This window comes from Alexandromys fortis, unplaced genomic scaffold (assembly GCF_014885135.2).
Source record: "Alexandromys fortis isolate MF-2015 unplaced genomic scaffold, M_Fortis_MF-2015_v1.1 scaffold_120, whole genome shotgun sequence".
NCBI classification, from domain to species: domain Eukaryota; kingdom Metazoa; phylum Chordata; class Mammalia; order Rodentia; family Cricetidae; genus Alexandromys; species Alexandromys fortis.
The window spans coordinates 4,478,977-4,490,291 of record NW_026067999.1 but is presented as its reverse complement, the minus strand read 5'-3'; the positions used below and the strand labels follow the sequence as shown (position 1 = coordinate 4,490,291).

Genomic DNA, 11,315 nt, shown 5'->3' with positions numbered 1-11,315 from the left:
GAAGGGCATCTAGGTTGTTTCCAGGTTCTGGCTATTACAAACAATGCTGCTATGAACATAGTTGAGCATATACTTTTGTTGTATGATAGGGCATCTCTTGGGTATATTCCCAAGAGAGGTATTGCTGGGTCCAGGGGTAGGTTGATCTCGAATTTCCTGAGAAACCGCCACACTGCTTTCCAAAATGGTTGCACAAGTTTGCATTCCCACTAGCAATGGATGAGTGTATATGATGGGTACTTAATTGCATCTGTAGACTGCTTTTGGTAGGATTTCCATTTTTGCTGTTGATCCTACATATTCATGAGCATGGGAGATCTTTCCATTTTCTGGTATCTTCTTCAATTTCTTTTTTCAAAAATTAAAGTTCTTGTTGAACAGGTCTTTCACTTCTTTGATTAGTGTTACCCCGAGATATTTTATGTAATTTGTGGCTATTGCAAAGGATGATGTTTCTCTGATTTCTCTCTTAGCCTCTTTATCTCTTTTGATTGACTTTAGTTTGATGTCTGTTTTGTTAGATATTAGGATACCTACACCAGCTTGCTTCTTAGGTTCATTTGATTGGAAATTCTTTCCCCAACCTTTTACTCTGAGGTGATGTCTGTCTTTGAGGTTGATGTGTGTTTCTTGTTTGCAGCAGAAGGCTGGATCCTGCTTTTTTTATCCATTCTGTTTTCCTGTTTGTTTTTTATAGGTGAATCAAGTCCATTGATATTGAGAGATATTAATGACCAGAGATTGTTAGTTCTTATTATTTTTTTGTGGTAGTGTTTGTTTCCTTTTTTGGGATTTGCTGGTGTGAGGTTATCTGTTGTTTTTTTTTTTTTTTTCCTTGCCTGCAGGTAACTTCCTTGGGTTGAAGTTTTCCTTCTAGTACTCTTGTAATCCTGGGTTTGTGGTTAGGTATTGTTTAAATTTGGTTTTGTCATGGAATATCTTATTTTCTCCCTCGATGGTGATTGAAAGCTTTGTTGGTTATAGTAGCCTGGGTTTCCATCCGTGGTCTCTTAGTGTCTGAAGCACACCTGTCCAAGACCTTCTGGCTTTTATGGTTTCCATTGAGAAGCCAAGTGTAATTCTGATATGTCTGCCCTTATATGTTACTTGGCTTTTTTCCTTTGTAGCTCTTAATATTCTTTCTTTATTCTGTATGTTTAATGTTTTGATTATTATATGGTGAGGTGATTATTTTTGGTTCAGTCTATTTGGTGTTTTTTAGCCTTCTTGTACTTTCATAGGCATGTCCTTCTTCAGGTTGGAAAAGTTTTCTTCTATGGTTTTGTTGAATATATTTTTGTGCCTTTGAGCTGGACTTCTTCTATCCTTATTACTCTTAAGTTTTGTCTTTTCATGGCTTCCTAGATTTCCTGGATGTTTTGTGTTAAGAATTTGTTGGCTTTAACATTTCCTTTGACAAATGAATCTATTTCCTCTATCATGTCTTCAGTGCCTGAGATTCTCTTTCCCATCTCTTCTAATCTGTTAACTATGCTTGCTTCTGTAGTTTCTGATCATTTACTCAGATTTTCCATTCCCAGAATTTCCTCAATTTATGTTTTCTTTATTCCCTCTATTTCAGTTTTTGTATTTTGAATTGTTTGCTTCACCTGGTTGATTGCTTTTCTAGGTTTTCTCGGATTTCTTTAAGAGATTTATTGATTTCTTCCAATTTTTGTTTGCTTTTTCCTCCATTTTTAAAGGAATTTTTCATTTCTTCTGTAAGAGTCTCTATCATCTTCATAATGTTATATTTAAAGTCATTTTCTTCTGCTTCTTCTGGGTTAGGATGTTCAGGTTTTTTTTGTTGTATGACCACTGGGTTCTGGTTTGCCAAGTTGGTTTTCAGGTTGTTGAATATATTCTTGCATTGGTGACTACCAATATCTCCCTCTATTTGGTGTATGTCTTTGCCTTTTGATTCAATCCTTGCAGTTGGTGTCTGTCTCAGGGATCCTCCCTTGGATCAATTATTGCAGTTGGTGTCTGTGTCTTAGGGATCTGCTCTTGGTCTGCTCAGTGCACTTGCTGTCTGTGCCTCAGGGAGCTGCTGAGGTCTCTAGGGATGGGTGTTTTCTGGGGGTAGAGTGAGGCTTGTGTATTACAGGGTCTGATCAATGAGGTCAGGTGGAGCAGCCTAGCTGCAGGAGGCTTGCTTGCTGCCTGGCTAGTGAAGCTGAGGCAGGTGTGGGAGGGGCCTAGGATTTTGCCCCTGTGGCCTAGGGCCTAGAGACTTGTCTGTCAAACTGGGGAGCTGGTCACTCACCTCTTGGTATGCTCTATGCAGTCACAGTATGTGCCAGTACATGCAATTTAAAGCAACTTATAGCATAGGACAAATTTCTGTATTTATTTATTTACATATTGGAGACATGGTCTCATGTACTCCAGGTTGACCTTAAGTTTTCTGTGTAGCAGAGTATTAATCTGAATGCCCGTTCTCCTTTCCTCTCCCTTCCAAGTGTTAGGATTGCAGGTAAGTACTACCATGCCTGGTTTATATACTTTTGGAGATTGAACCCAAGATTTCATGTGAGCTTGACAAGCCCTTTACCAACTACTACACCCCAGAACTCCTGCAGTCTATGATGTTTATGAGCTCAATGCTCTACATGTTAATTTTGCACCAGGGTCCCGAGATGAAGAAGTTGGAGCCAAGCAGGTGAAGCACATCATTAATCTCTGCACTCAGGAGGCAGAGGCAGGAAGATCTCTGTGAGTTTGAGGTCAGCCTAGTCTCAAAAAGTCAAAAATAAAACAAAAACAAAAACGAAGTTGGGCTTCTTGGAGAGTTTGTCTTGTGTACAAAGAGCATATAAAATTTGAGGAGACAACGGGGGTGTTGGTGCTTCTTGAGTTCCTGAGCCTTCTTGTATATGACTATTTTGACTTGAATCTAGCAGTGTAGTCTGCTCCCTTAATTTGCAGATCCATGCTTTCCCTGGCTCCCTGTCAATGGCCTAGAATTTCTGTGTGGAATTATTTTTTTTTGCCTGCTCAACTTTGATTTTTGTTTTTTAAAACAAATCAGTTGGAAAACTTGCTTACCTGTGGGCTAGACAAACTGCTTTGCTAATTTATATCAGAAAATTTCCTAGTGATGGCTGTTGCCTCAGCAGCTATGCATATCCTATTTATTAAACAAGTTTAAAGGAAAAGAAAAACTGCTCTGTTTTGCTCCCAAGGTTGGTTAATTGGCTCATGCTGTTATCAGGCTGAACTGTGAATTATAACTCCCCTCCTGATGGGATGATATTAATTTTTCTGCAGCCATAGAAACATTTAGCCTAACAGTATGATTTTAAAACCAGAGAGCACTGCTTGGCCAAATAACCATAATAGAACGCACCAGCCTGGATGGTTGTAAAGTCATATTATTTATGATGGTCCAGAAAGCACTTGATAAAATTGTTCTGTGGTGGGAGGGGGTGTTCAGTCAAGCAAAGATTTCTCCCTTTGCTTCATTTCACCAGTAGAAATTGTGAAAGCAAGATTTTGAGTGAGCTATTCTGCTTGCATTTTTGTCCTATAAAGACCTGGTAATACGACTATTGGTTGTCCAGTAATGTTGGGCAAAGTCACACTTTAAATTAATTCATGGATTCAATGACAAGAATTCAGAGTGGAGTGGGATAGACAGAGACAGGACAGCAAAGGGCAGTGAGGCAAGGGGAAAAGTTTCTTGGATGTTGGAGTGGGATGAAAATATTTTGAATGTGGGAAGGACATGAGTTTTGGGAGTCCAAGAAGTGGACCAAATTGGATCTTCTTTATTAATATGTTACTATCCTAACCCACATATCCTGTGAATGTGATATTTGGAAAAAGAGTCTTTACAGACACAGAAAAGTTCAGATGAAGCCATAATAGATTAACATGAATCCTACCCCAAAGACCAATATCCTTATGAGATGAAAGAAATTTAGACAAGACACAGGAGAGAGCCATGTAATGATGTAGATAGAGGCTGGATTGATGCACAGACAAGTAAAGTAATGGTAAAGGTTGCTGGCAACCATTGAAAGCTAGAAATTATGATAGATATTCTCCCTGGTGTGGGAGAATGGTCTATATTCTGTCAATTATATTTTAAATAAACGCTGATTGGCCAGTAGCCAGGCAGAAAGTATATGCGGGACAACTAGACAGGAAGTAGAGGCGGGCCAATGAGAACAGGAGAATTCTGGGTAGAATAAAGCCCATTCCTCTGCAGTCCTGGCCCAGCCACAGAAAAAAGCAAGATGTGGCAGCCTCGCTGAAAAAGGTACTGAGCCACGTGGCTAACATAGACAAGAATAATGGGCTAATATAAGTTAGAAGAGTTAATAGGAAGCCTGAACTAATGGGCCAATCAGTTTTATAACTAATGTGGACCTCTGTGTGATTTCTTTGGGACTTAAGGATTGTGGCAACTGGGCAGGACAGAAACTCAGACAACATTCTTCCAGAGACTTTTAAGGGAACATGACTTTTGCTCTGTGACACATTGATTTCTGACTTCTAGTCTCCAGAATTGTGTCATTAACATTTTGATTTTTGTGATATTTAATTACAGCAGAATGAGGGAACTTTATATTGCAGTCTCATATATTGTAAATGAGGAATAAGAGAAATGAAAGACAAAATACCTGTTATTGTAAAACACAGGAATCCTTTAAAAGACAATTGCTTTGTCTTTTGCTCTCAGATTATATTTATTGTAGAATAACAATAGCAATAAAAATAGAAATAAGAATACTCAGGCTGGTAAGATGGCACAGTGGGTAAAAGGAATTGCTGTATAACTCTGATGACATGAGTTCAATCCCCAGAATCTACAGAGAGGTGGAAAGATTGAATCTACTCTTCTAAGTTGTTTCTGAACTCCACATGCATGGTATGCCATGTATATTCCCACATCATACACACACTCACATGTATGAAATTTATTGTTATGTATATTCATTTTATTAGTTCTGTCCCTGTAGAGAATCCTAATATAATAAGCTATTACATCAGTGGGATAAGCCATGGTGTTGGGTAGGTTGGCTGTATTAATTAAATCTGTATTTTTAAAAGATATTTTTGTATATGTATAAAGTATGTGTACATTCATGTGTGTCAGTGGGGGCACACACATGCCACCCAACTCATTTGGAGGTGAGAGGACGACCATGGGTGTCAGTCCTCTTGTTTGAGACAAAATCTGAGTCCAAGAGCTTCCAGGGGTTCTTATACACGATAAGAATAAATAATGCAGGATGCTCTCAGCAGGTGAAGGTGCCCGACACCAGGCCTGTTGACCTGAATTCAGTCCTTAGGTCAACTACATGGTAGGAGAGAAACAACCATACAAAGTTCTTTTCTGACCTCCACACATGCATATCATGCTTATTCACATGCACATCATGCATGCACGCAGGCATACACACGAACGAGTAACCATAAATAAAAATTTAGGACTCGGAAGATGGCTTGAGTTCAGTCTCTAGGACCTATATGATATAATGAAAGAGCTAAGTCCTAGAAGTTACCCTTTAACATCCGTCTGAGCACTGTGGCATGTGTGTACTCACCTACACTAAATAAATAAAAACAATTAAAATGTAAAAAAATACGATCCATTTACATATATACATATATAATGTACTTTGATCCACTTACACACAGTGTATTATCATATATATACATACACACACACATATATATAGATATATCCAACCCATTCTATCTTTTATACTGTATTCAAGAAAGAATATCTAATTGTATATGCAGCTTTGAAAGATTTCTGTTGAACTCATGGTGTCATAAACACTTTTAATATCATGGAATATTCTTTGAAATGTCCTTTACACACCCTGAAAGTATCATTTGTATTTACTGTTTCTCATCCATCTGGATGGATATCGCATAATTTGTTTGACTACTTCTATGGCAGTAGACATTTAGGTTAAATAGATGTAATTTTCTTTAAAAATATTGTTACTATTTTAAATTTAATTTTACTAATTTTATGTGTCTGAGTGTTTTGCTGCATGTATGTTTGCCTGTGCACCACATGTGTGCAGTGTCTTAAGGGACCAGAAGAGTGTATTGGATCCCTTAGAACTGGAATTACAGAGAGTTGTGTGTCACTATGTAGGAGCTGGGAATCAAAGCTGGATCCTCTGAAAGAGCTGTTAGAGTTCTTAATCACTGAGCCTTCTCTCCTGGCCCACTTTAGTCTTTCTTAAAATCGGTTTCAACCAGGTTCCCAATTTTTCCTTTAGATTCCAAAATGTGGCTTGATATTAGAAATAACTTTACTCTCTCTCAAACTAACAGAAAAGACTTTTCAATAAGCAGTATTTTGAATATTTGCCACAATTAGTTTAAGACTTGATAAGAAGTCCCCTGGGTATTCTGGGAAAAATTACATACTGCAGTTGCATATAACTGTGTGCAGGTCAACACTTAGACCAGGATGGTTTGACAGGCTAGAACCTTGGTCATGATGAATGGGATCTATATTCATGCCTAAAATTCTATACTTTTTTGGCCCTGTAATGAAATGATATGACTTCAAGATAGATGAGGGAATCCTGGCAGAGAGAAGGCACTCCCTGGCACATATCTAGACTAGCCCATCTGCTGAAATTATCATGTCTATGCATGGAGGAACAAACAAATGGAAGCGGAGTACAAGATATGTATAAAACAGCAACTTCTAACTTGTAATAAGGTTCACTCACAGTATTTCATGGTATAAAATAGCTAAGATTATATCAGATAGCAAGGGCAGGAGGCAGCATTTTGTTGAAGGGCAGATAATTAATGATAAAATACATAGGATTCACTATTGATCTTGATACACATGGCTTTAGATATGAAATTTTGCAGCAGGCATTTGGATTCGGATGTATTTTAATCCCTATCATGGGTAAACCTTACAAAGGGAGATGTTGATTTAGGAGCGGCGGGGCTGCGTCCCCGGCACCCGGCCGCCCGCATGGCTAGCTTATGCCCTGAAATAATTACACGGAAACTGTATTCTTTCAAACACTGCCTGGCCCGGCTAGTTCCAGCTTCTTATTGGCTAGCTCTTACATATTAATCTAACCCATTTCTAATATTCTGTGTAGCCCACGAGCTGGCTTACCAGGGAGGATCTTAACCTGCGTCTGTCTGGAGCGGGAGAATCATGGCGACTCCTTCACTAAGCTTCTTTCTCCCAGAATTCTCCTCTGTCTACTCCGCCTACCTAATTTTCTGTCCTATGAGGGCCGAGGCAGTTTCTTTATTATTAACCAATGAAATCAACAGATAAGATACAAGACCCACCTCCATCAGGGAGATCTGAATATAATTTTCATAGTGTTGTTTTCTTTCCCATATTTTATGGATAACTTATCATAAGGGCACATAATCATTCATTTAGAACAACTTGAAAATGTATATGTACCAAAATGCCTGTGATAGCTGAAAAGATCCTTTAGGATGAGTTTGACAGCATTACTGAAAATAATACCAATGATTTCCATTTATCTCCATTTATTTGGTACTCTACAGAATAACTTTACAGTCTTGTGTTTGGTGTAATGGACTGATGAGTGATTTCTTACTTTGTTTCTCTAGCATCTCTAGGAAGATCACCTAAGCACCTGTTCTTACATGCCCACATAGTGGAAATCTGAGAGAAAAACTAGAGCATCCCTCTGGTCATTGATGTTCCTATAAACCGTATGTCTCATGTTTATAATATATCTCTAAGGAGAGTTTTCATTGATACTTAGAGGTAAAATTTCCAAACACATCTCTCATCTATTTTTTTTTCACCAACTTCTTTGGAGTTGAAAATTCAGGTTTTACTGTGATATTTTTATCTCCTGCATTTATTTGTGCCTGCAAAAGTGTCTGTGTGTATGCATGTATGTGAGTGTGTGTGCGTGTGAGAGAGAGTGTGTATGTGTGTGTGTGTGTGTGTGTGTGTGTGTGTGTGTAGTCTGTGCTCTTGTGGGAGACTGCATTATCCTTTCACTATGTGGGGCCCAGGGATTGAATTCAGGCCGTCAGACTTGGTAGAAAGCACCCTTACCCACGGAGCCATGTCTCTGGCTGAAAGATACCTTTCTCTGTTACAAATACTCAGCTAGATCTATGAGTTCCCAATCTGCATTGCTTGGTTCTTTGCTGTCACCTTTTGAGATTATTGAGTAGGCTTTGACTTTGTTCTCCCAAGATGAATCTGTCCCATGAACATCAATTAACTACAGAACAGTTCCTTCTCTTTTTCTAATCAATCTTGACTGACCCAGTCAAGCTCTCTTCTATTTTTAGGTATTGTTGGTCATGACACAGGATTTCTAACTGTTCGCTTTCATTTAATTATGTCAGTTTTCTTTTTAAAGAAGATGAGCAGGTCATAGGTCTACATGTTTTATTACTCCTCAGACAACACTGAAATATCATCTGTATATCACCTATTGCCCTACCTTCCCTCGGTTTGACAGACAAAATAAAACACCAGCAATGGAGAAGCATCTGTTTTAAATGCATATAACAGATGGCATGATTTGAACTCCACAACAGAGAAGAACTGAAACCCAAACTTACTCTGAGAGGGAGCAGTTGTTTAACTGACGTTCTGCACACTCCAGGGGGACAAATTGCTTCCCAAACGATATGCCTTAAATTGAAATGCTCTAACATCCTATCAACTCTGCTTCTGTTATTCTTTTCCATAGTGAAATTTGAGTTTTTGTTCTTCAGTCTTCAGCTATAGTCTTCCTCCTCTTGAACCCGACTAATAATTGGCAATGGGATTGACATTGTGTAAAGCAACTTAAAGAGATATAGGTCCTACCTCTATGCTTTGCATTTGAAACTTAGCACTCCACAGTGCTATCCCAGTTGAAGGAATATAACTGCACATGGAACAATGTCATAAACATGCTTTACCAGCTGTTCTTCCTGCTTCTGCTTTCTGTTTTTTTTTTAAATTTCAGTGAAATACAACTACATACTCTAAAATTCTCCATTCTTATGTGTACAATTTAATGAGTTTTCACAATATATATATATATATATATATATATATATACCCTTGTAGCTGGCACTCCAATGTATTAGATTTCTGTAATTTCAGAAAGTTTGTTTTCATCTTTATCCAGTCATTTTTTTTTCACCAGACACTTTACTGCCCTGGTTTTCATCACCGTGGATGAATTTTGTCTGCTGTAGCACATTATATACATGGAGCCCCATGTGCCTGATATTTTCCCATTCAATACAATGATACACTTCCCTAGCTCATTCCTGTCTATTGCTTGGTAGAATTTCATTACACACGTATGCCACAATTTGTTTTCCATTCTTATATTGATGGACACCTAGTATATTTGTAGTTTTTAGCTACTTTTATAAAGCTGCAACAAAAATTTTCCACTCGAATGTTTTTGCGGGCATCTGCTTGAATTTCTCATATTTTCAGTTTCAGGGAAGGAAAGAAATGGATCACAATTAGTTTTATGTTCAATTTTATTAAGAAACCTCCACATGATTTATCATTTTAGATTCCCATCAAAAAATGAAAGATCCCATTTCTCTGAATTCTTGCCATTGATATAGTTACCTTTAAAAATATTACTTTGTATTAAAATTTAGCCATTTTACTGAGTATGTGATAGTTTATTTTTATTTCTATGATATGTGAACATCTTTTCATACATTAATTGATTATTAGTATATGTTCCATTTGTTGTGTTTGTTCAAGGTTTTTTACTCATTTTTTTGTGGAGTTGTCTTTTTAAAAATTTGATTTGTAGGAGTTATTTACACATTCTGGATACAACTTAGCTATTTCTGTTTTCATTCCAAGTCTGAGCATGAAAGCTCATTTTCTTTTCTTGTCAAAACACCAATTGAAGCAAACAACACAATATGTTGCTACTTCACACAAAAGCAGTGTTTTCACTCTGCCCCTTCTTGATGGCTCAGTGGGTCACTTGCAGAATGCTCATTTTGTTCCTTTTTTATTTATTTTTATTGAGCACTACATTTTTCTCTGCTTCCCTCCCTATCTCTCCTCTCTCTTTCAACCCTCTCCCAAGTTCCCCATGCTCCCAATTTACTTAAGAGATCTTGTTTTTTATACTTCTCATGTAGATTAGATCTATGTATGTCTCTCTTAGGGTCCTCATTGTTGTCTAGGTTCTCTGGGATTGTGATTTGTAGGCTGGTTTTCTTTGCTATATGTTTAAAAACCACTTATGAGTGAGTACATGTGATAATTGTCTTTCTGTGTCTGGGTTACCTCACTCAAAATAATGTTTTCTAGTTCCATCCATTTGACTACAAATTTCAAGATGTTATTTTTTTTATTTTATGTAGTACTCCATTATGTAAATGTACCACATTTTCCTTATTCATTCTTTGGTCGGGGGGTTTTAGATTGCTTCCAGGTTCTGGCTATGACAAACAATGATGCTATGAACACATGTCCTTGTAGCACGATTGAACATCCTTTGGATATATACTCAAAAGTGGTATTACTGGGTCTTGAGGAAGGTTGTTTCCTAATTTTCTGAGAAATAGCCACACTAACATCCAAAGGGTCTATACATTCCTACCAGCAATGCCGAAGTGTTTCTTATTCCCCCACAACCTCTCCAGCCTAATTTGTTATCAGCGTTTTTGATCTTAGTCATTCTTATAGGTATAAGATGAAATCTCAGAGTTGTTTTGATTTGCATTTCTCTGAAGATGAAGGACGTTGAGCATTTTCTTTAGTGTCTTTCAGCCATTTTAGATTCCTCTGTTGAGGGTTCTCTGTTTAGGTGTGTATTCCATTTTTTATTGGATTATATGATCTATTGGTGTCCAATTTTTTGAGTTCTTTGTACATTTTGGAGATCAGACCTCTGTCTAATGTGGGGTTGGTGAAGATTTTTCCCCCAACTGTCATTTTGTCTTTTTGACCATGTCCTTTATCATGAAGAAATGTTGTATTTGTAGAAAGCTTTTTCAGCATCTAATGAGCTGATCATGTCGTTTTTATTTTTGAGTTTGTTTATATGGTGGTTTACATTGACAGACTTGCATATGTTGAACCATCCCTGAATCTCTGGAATGAAGCTTACTTGATCATGATGGATGATGGTTCTGATGTGTTCTTGGATTTGATTTGCCAGTATTTTATTTAGTATTTTTTTTTTTTTTTGATTTTCGAGACAGGGTTTCTCCGTAGCTTTTGGTTCCTGTCCTGGAACTAGCTCTTGTAGACCAGGCTGGCCTCAAACTCACAGAGATCCACCTGCCTCTGCCTCCCGAGTGCTGGGATTAAAGGCGTGCGTCACCAC

The 11,315-nt window shown here is 37.7% G+C and overlaps 1 non-coding gene across 1 annotated transcript; it reads right to left on the bottom strand.

Moving 5' to 3' along the window:
- Window positions 1-9,861: 9,861 nt before the first annotated feature.
- On the bottom strand, window positions 9,862-9,990 carry LOC126512744 (small nucleolar RNA SNORA21). Its single transcript, XR_007595143.1, has one exon. It is a non-coding gene; the product is annotated as a small nucleolar RNA SNORA21 (small nucleolar RNA).
- Window positions 9,991-11,315: the final 1,325 nt, after the last annotated feature.